This window comes from Hemitrygon akajei, chromosome 6 (assembly GCF_048418815.1).
Source record: "Hemitrygon akajei chromosome 6, sHemAka1.3, whole genome shotgun sequence".
In the NCBI taxonomy this organism is placed as follows: domain Eukaryota; kingdom Metazoa; phylum Chordata; class Chondrichthyes; order Myliobatiformes; family Dasyatidae; genus Hemitrygon; species Hemitrygon akajei.
In genome coordinates, this window is record NC_133129.1 from 1,354,440 (window position 1) to 1,362,498 (window position 8,059).

At 42.6% G+C, this 8,059-nt stretch overlaps 1 protein-coding gene across 7 annotated transcripts in view; it reads right to left on the minus strand.

The window, feature by feature from the left end:
• The window catches only part of LOC140728806 (zinc finger protein 131-like), a 116,457-nt gene that overhangs the window by 108,217 nt on the left and 181 nt on the right, over window positions 1–8,059 (minus strand). Inside the window, exon 1 of one of the 7 annotated variants that reach the window (XM_073047769.1) lies at window positions 7,917–8,041. The exons of the other annotated variants lie outside the window; for them this stretch is intronic. The gene's annotated coding sequence lies outside the window, so the exon portion shown is untranslated. Of the gene's footprint in view, window positions 1–7,916; window positions 8,042–8,059 lie in introns of those variants that run through there. 7 annotated transcript variants of the gene reach the window in all.

Sequence of the window (8,059 nt, forward strand, 5' to 3'; positions counted from 1 at the left end):
TGTTCGCCTGGCAGAGAATCTTACCTGGTCCCTCAACACCAGCTCCATCGCAAAGAAAGCCCAGCAGCGTCTCTACCTTCTGTGAAGACTGAGGAAAGTCCATCTCCCACCCCCCATCCTCATCACATTCTACAGGGGTTGTATTGAGAGCATCCTGAGCAGCTGCATCACTGCCTGGTTCGGAAATTGCACCATCTCAGATCGCAAGACCCTGCAGCAGATAGTGAGGTCAGCTGAGAATATCATTAGGGTCTCTCTTCCCACCATCATGGACATTTACACTACATGCTGCATCCGCAAAGGAAACAACATTATGAAGGACCCCATGCACCCCTCATACAAACTCTTCTCCCTCCTGCCATCTGCGAAAAGGCTCCGAAGCATTCAGGCTCTCACGACCAGACTATGTAACAGTTTCTTCCCCCAAGCTATCAGACTCCTCAATACCCAGAGCCTGGACTGACACCTTGCCCTGTTGTCCTGTTTATTATTTATTGTAATGCCTGCACTGTTTTTGTGCACTTTACGCAGTCCTGTGTAGGTCTGTAGTCTAGTGTAGCTTTCTCTGTGTTGTTTTTTTACGTAGTTCAGTCTAGTTTTTGTACTGTGTCATGTGACACCACAGTCCTGAAAAATGTTGTCTCAGTTTTACTGAGTACTTATGGTCGAAATGACAATAAAAGTGACTTGACTTGACTTCACCTATTCTCATAAGGCATGCTCTCCAATCCAGGCAATATCCTTGTAAATCTCCGCTGCACCCTTTCTATGGCTTCCACATCCTTCCTGTAGTGAGGTGACCAGAACTGAGCACAGTACTCCAAGTGGGGTCTGACCAGGGTCCTATATAGCTGGAATATTACCTCTTAGCTCCTAAATTCAATTCCATGATTGATGAAGGCCAATACACTGTACGCCTTCTTAACCTCAGAGTCAACCTGCGCAGCTGCTTTGAGTGTCCTATGGACTTGGACCCCAAGATCCCTCTGATCCTCCACACAGCCAACAGTCTTACCATTAATACTATATTCTGCCATCATATCTGACCTACCAAAATGAACCACCTCACACTTATCCATCTGCCACTTCTCAACCCAGTTCTGCATTCTATCAATGTCCCACTGTAACCTCTGACAGCCCTCCTCACTATCCACAACACCCCCAACCTTGTATCATCAGCAAATTTACTAGCCCATCCCTCCACTTCCTCATCCATTTATAAAAATCACAAAGAGTAAGGGTCCCAGAACAGATTCCTGAGGCACACCACTGGTTACCGGCCTCCATGCAAAATATGACCTGTCTACAACCACTCTTTGCCTTCTGTGGGCAAGCCAATTCTCGATCCACAAAGCAATTTCATTTGGATCCAATGTCTCCTTACTTTCTCAATAAGTCTTGCATGGGGTACCTTGTCAAATGCCTTGCTGAAATCCATATACACTACATCCACGGCTCTATCATCATCAATGTGCTTAGTCACATCCTCAAAAATTTCAATCAGGCTTGTAAGGCATGACCTGCCTTTGACAAAGTCATGCTGACTATTCCTAATCATGTTATGCCTCTCCAAATGTTCATACATCCTGCCTCTCAGGATCTTCTCCATCCAACCACTGAAGTAAGGCTCACTGGTCTATAATTTCCTGGGCTATCTCTACTCCCTTTCTTGAATAATGGAACAATATCCGCAACCCTCCAATCCTCCGGAACCTCTCCCGTCCCCATTGATGATGCAAAGATCATCGCCAGAGGCTCAGCAATCTCCTCCCTCACCTCCCACAGTAGCCTGGGGTACATCTCATCCGGTCCCGGCGACTTATCCAACTTGATACTTTACAAAAGCTCCAGCACATCCTCTTTCTTAATATCTATATGCTTAAGCTTTTCAGTCCGCTGTAAGTCATCCCTACAGTCGTCAAGATCATTCTTTGTAGTGAATACTGAAGCAAAGTATTCATTAAGTACCTCTGCTTTCTCCTGCGGTTATGCTTCTCATATATTAACCCCTTCATTTCTGGAATAATTTTCGTGAACCTCTTCTGAACCCTCTCCAATGCCAGCATATGTCTTCTCAGGTAAGGGTCCAAAACTGTTCAGAATAATCCAATTTCGGTCTGACCAATGGATTATAAAGCCTCAGCATTACGTCTTGTATATTCTAGTCCTCTCGAAATGAATGTTAATGTTACATCTGCCTTCCTTACCACCAACTCATCCTTCAAGTTAACCTTTGGGGAATCCTGCACGATAATTGTCTCAACATCACCATTGTCTCCACTTAGCTTCCTATCGTCCACAAACTTGGCTGCAGCGCCATCAATTCCCTCATCCAGATCATTAACGTGGAACGAGAAAAGAAGCAGGGCCAACACTGACCCCTGCTGAACTTCTCTGGTCACTCACAGCCAATCAGAAAAGGCCTCCTTTATTCCCACACTTTGCCTCCTGGCAGTCAGCCACTGGCAACCTTCAAGCTTTTTTCAGATTCAGTTGTTGTTCAGACCAAACATCAGAATGTGGAAGAAACATGATCTAAGTGTCTTTGACCATGTAATGGCAATTTTTGCCAGACTGGTAGTTTCTCAGAAACTGCTGACCTCCTGGGATTTTTCCCACTCAACTGTCTCTAGAGTTTACAAAAAATGAACAAAAAGGGGACGTCACGTGATGACGTAGGATCGAGACGTGGAAATCCAGCTCTCCCGTAAAAAAACAGTAAAATAATGTTTAAGTGAAGAAAAGTTAGTAAATACTTTTTTTAAATTATTTATAAACTACTCAGGATTGTCTTAAGATATGTCTCCTAAACAGAAGCAGAAGAAAACTACTACTTTGAAGACAACACAATTTGGAAAAGAATCAAGACCAGCAGCCATGAAAGAGCCTCGGGCTCAAGTGCATTTTACCTCCGGCGATACAGAACAGGAAACTGCGGCAACATCAACCGTTTCTAAAAAAAAGAGCAACAGGAATTGCGCATGCGTGAAGGAAGGGGCATGCGCAAACACGAGCAACCCAAACTACAAATCCCAGCTATGATCGGAACTGAAAGTGAAAGTGAATATGAGATAGAATCAGATTCTCTGGATAAATCAGACGAAGATGAAGAGACAAACAAAGAAGAGCAACAGGAAGAGGTGATATTGGAGACATCAAAAAATCTTTGGTGCAAATAATGCATGAATTAAAAGCATTAAAAGTAATAAAAAGATATTAAAAATATGAAGATTATGTTTGATAAAATGATGAAAAGACAGGACAAAATGGACAAGAAAATTAAAAACTTGGAAGAAATAACGGGAGACACCATTGATAGAGTGATAAAATGGAAGATAATATTTCTGCCTGGACATCAGAAAGAAAACGGTTGTTGGAAAAAGTGGATGTACTTGAAAATTTTAACAGACAAAATAATATTAAGATTGTTGGACTTAAAGAAGGTATAGAGGGAGAGGATCCAATAAATTTTTTTCAAAAATGGATTCTGGAAATTTTGGAAATGGAAGAAGGAACCCAGTTAATTGAAATTGAAAGGGCTCACAGAGCCTTAAGATCAAGACCTCAAGTTGATCAAAACCCATGATCAATCTTGATAAAATGCTTAAGATATCAAGATAAAGTAAAGATCCTGAAGGCGGCTGCCCAACGTGCCAGAAAGAGAAACGGGCCATTGATGATAGAAGGGAAAACAGTTCTTTTCTATCCTGATATAAGTTATGACCTTTTGAAGAGAAAGAAGGAATTTAACCCAGCGAAAAAAGTTTTATGGGAAAAGGGTTATAAATTTATATTGCGCCACCCGGCAACCCTGATAATTTTTTTGGATGACGGAAAAAGATCTTTTACTGATTATTGGGATGCGGAAGAATTTGCACAAGAACTCACAAATATTCACTAACCACAGCCAAAGATTTAAAAGTGAAACGGATTAAAGATGAAGACAGGGACAGTGAATGGAGTTGTTTAAGGACAGAAGAATATTTAAATATATTCTTAATTATATGATACAGGGGGAGAAAGGTAAAAATTTGAGAAATATTAATTGAGAATAGTGATATTATTTTTTCTTCTCTTATACATACTTTTTTATGTTACAGCGGAGCTGGGGGAATTTCGGATCGATTGCTATGGGATTCACGTGTGTAATCATGGCGATTGCCATGACCCGCACAACGGAGGGGGGTAATGTGTTTTTTCTTTATTCACAACATTAGTAGGGGGGTATTTTGTTATTTTTTTTCTTTATAATCTATTTTTCTTTAATCTTTCTTTCTTTGCCTGGACAATCGGGGGGGAGACACATAGCAACACAGAGAATTTTAAAAAGGTTCCCCAAGGTACTAAGAAAGTTGAAAAGTTAGGTATTACTATAGACTGGAGTAACCCTGTTAAAAATAATGACTAATTTACTGAATTTTTAAAGTTTTAATGTTAATGGGCTTAATGGACCGGTGAAAAGAAAAAGAATTTTAACATACATTACAAAAATGAAAATAGATATAGCTTTTAGCTGCATTCCATTTGAAAAAAATTACTTATAATTTAAGAGATAAATACGAAACATTTCTGAAAATTTGGCGCCCTTATTTACAAAAGATAGGATTAAATATATAGGCGCTCCGAAGATAAAATTATTGGTTATTTGGGGAAAGAAATAAATATATATACTAAAGCTATTATGAACTCCATGGAGCATGTGGGGGATCTTCCGATATCCAGGCACTCTTCCTTTCTTTCTTTTTTTTCTCTTTTTTTTTCTCTTTCTACAGGGATATGTTAGGGGGGAGGGATTAAGGGGAGGGGGGAAGGATTGATAATTTTTTTTCCTTCTGTAACCATTTGAAAGTTCAATTTTAAAAATTCTATTTTTAAAAAATTACAAGATAAAAACATTGAGCAAGTGGCAGTTCCGAGTGTGAAAATGCCTTGTTAATGAGAAGTCAGAGGAGAATTACTGGACTGGTTCAAGCTGACAGGAAGTTAACAGTAACTCAAATAAATATGTGTTACAACAGTGCTGTGCAGAAGAGCATCTCTGAACACACAACACACCAACCTTGAAGCGGTTGGGCTACAGCAACAGAAGACCATGAACATATACTCAGTGGCCATTTTGTTAGTTCAGGAGGTACCCAATAAAGTGGCTACTGAGCCTACAGTGAGTTGTTCTCCAGTATGATAAGATGGACTCTTGACCTCACAATCTACCTCATTACAGCCTTGCACCGTATCTTCTGCCTGCACTGCACATTCTCTGTATCTGTAACACTTTGTTCTGTAATTGCTTTACCTTGTTCCACCTCAATGCACTGACGTGGTGAGATGATCTGTAAGGATGGTATGTAAAACAAAGTTTTATCACTGTACCTCAGTACAAACATCAATAATAAACCAGCTTTCCAGAGTAACATACACACAAAGTCCTGGAGAAACTCAACAGGTCCATGGAGAGGGATAAGTAGTCGACGTTTCGGGCCAAGATCCTGATGAAGGGTCTTAATCCAAAACGATGACTGTTTACAGCTGACCTGCTGAGTTCCACCAGGACTTTGTGTGTGCTACCCTGGATTTCCAGAATCTCCTGTTTAAAAAAGCAAATTATGAATTGTGCCCCAAGCCACCAATGATGATCAGACCTTCCCAACAATCAACATCCAATAGGAAAAGACCTTGCACCATTTACAGTCTCTCATCAAACAATCCAAACCCACCAATGGCAGCCCGGTGTCTCTCAATAGACAGTCTAAACCCACCAATGACAGCCCATTCTCTCCCATCAAACAGTCCAAACCCACCAATAACAGCCTGTTGTCTGCAATCAGTCTAAACCTACCAATAAGTCCATTGTCTCCCATCAAACTGTCTAAACCCATAATGACAGCTCCATTGTCTCTAAAGAGTCCAAATCCACCAATGACAGTCCACTGTCTCCAATCAAAGAGTCTAAACCCTCCAATGGCGGCCCGTTGTTTCTAAACAGTCCAAATCACCAATAACAGCCCGCTGTCTCCCATCAAATAGTCTAAACCCATCAATGGTCCCCATCCCACCAATGACAGCCCACTATTTCCCATCAGTCTAAACCCTCCAATGGTCCCCATCCCACCAATGACAGCCCGCTATCTCCCATCAGTCTAAACCCTCCAATGGTCCCCATCCCACCAATGACAGCCCGCTATCTCCCATCAGTCTAAACCCTCCAATGGTCCCCATCCCACCAATGACAGCCCGCTATCTCCCATCAGTCTAAACCCTCCAATGGTCCCCATCCCACCAATGACAGCCCGCTATCTCCCATCAGTCTAAACCCTCCAATGGTCCCCATCCCACCAATGACAGCCCGCTGTCTCCCATGAAATAGTCTAATCCTATCAATGACTGTCTGTTATCTCCCAACAAACAGCCCTTTTGTAGAGGGCATGTCCAGGGTGCTGGGCGTCCTTAATGATGTATGCTGTCTTTTTGAGGCATTGCCTTTTGAAGATGTCCTTGAAGCTGGGGAGGCGAGTGCCTACGATAGGGTTGGTTGAGTTTGCAACTCTCTCTGCTTTTCCCGTTCATAGAACCATAGAACACTACAGCACAGTACAGGCCATTCTGCCCTCCATATTGTGCCGACCCATATAATCCTTAAAAAAAAGTACTAAACCCACACTACCCCATAACCCTCCATTTTTCTTTCATCCATATGCCTGTCCAAGACGCTCTTAGATACCCCTAATGTTTTAGCCTCCACTACCATCCCTGGTAAGTCATTCCAGGCACTCACAACCCTCTGTGTAAAAAACTTACCCTTCATGTCTCCCCTAAACTTCCTTCCCTTAATTTTGTACATATGCCCTCCGGTGTTTGCTATGCCTCCTCACACCTGACAGTGATGCAGCCAGTTAAAATGTTCCCCATGGTACATCTGCAGAAATTTATGAGTGTCTTGGTGATACACTTTCTGTTGTGCCTTCTTTGTAATTGTATCAACATGCTGGGCCCCTGGATAGATCTTCAGAGATGCTGACAGCCAGGAATTTGAAACTGCTAACCCTTTCCACTTCTGATCCCTCAATGGGGGTTGTGTTCCCTCCACTTCCTGTTCCTGAAGTTCTCAATCAGTTTCTTGGTCTTACTGATGTTAAACGCAAAGTCAATGGTGGGTCTTCAACAGACACCAACAATACCAGACCACATTCAAAAGACAAAGAAACCTAACCCTATCAGGGAGGAGGTACAGCAGCTGGACGACACACACTCAGGAACACTTTCTTCCCCTCCGTCATCATTTTTCTAAATGGACAATAAACCCACGAACAGTTCCTCAATACTTCCCCTTCCTTTTTACACTATTCATGCAATTTAATTTTTTATATTTTATGTATACTTATTGTAACTTATAGTTTTATACTATGTATTGCAATGTACTGATTGCTACAAAACAACAAATTTCACGTTTGCTGGTAATTAAACCTGATTCTGATATCCCCGCGGTCTCCCATCAAACAGCCCCAAACCCACCAATGACTGTCCGCTGACTCCCATCAAACAGCCCAAACCCACCAATGACTGTCCGCTGACTCCCATCAAACAGCCCCAAACCCACCAATGACTGTCCGCTGACTCCCATCAAACAGCCCAAAACCCACCAATGACTGTCCGCTGACTCCCATCAAACAGCCCCAAACCCACCAATGACTGTCCGCTGACTCCCATCAAACACCACAAACCCATCAATGACTGCCCATTGACTCCCTCCAGAAGCACCAATGACAACCCGCTACTTCCCATCAATCAACACACAAGCCACCAATAAAAGATGGGTCAAGTGGGTGGTGCCACCTTAATCTACCGCATCAGCACCGGAAGGCCTACTTTTGGGCTTTCAACTCGAGAAGAAAAATCGGACAATTAGCGCAGTAATGTACCAAAGACAGCTTTGCCATCGCTGGCGACGGTCCCGAGTGTTCACCCAGTCCTAAGGCTGAGAGAGATGTGAAGGGAAAGAGCCGGCGGCACCTCCCGCCCTCGCGGTGGTGACAGTCGACTGCCATTACGTCATCACATCGCG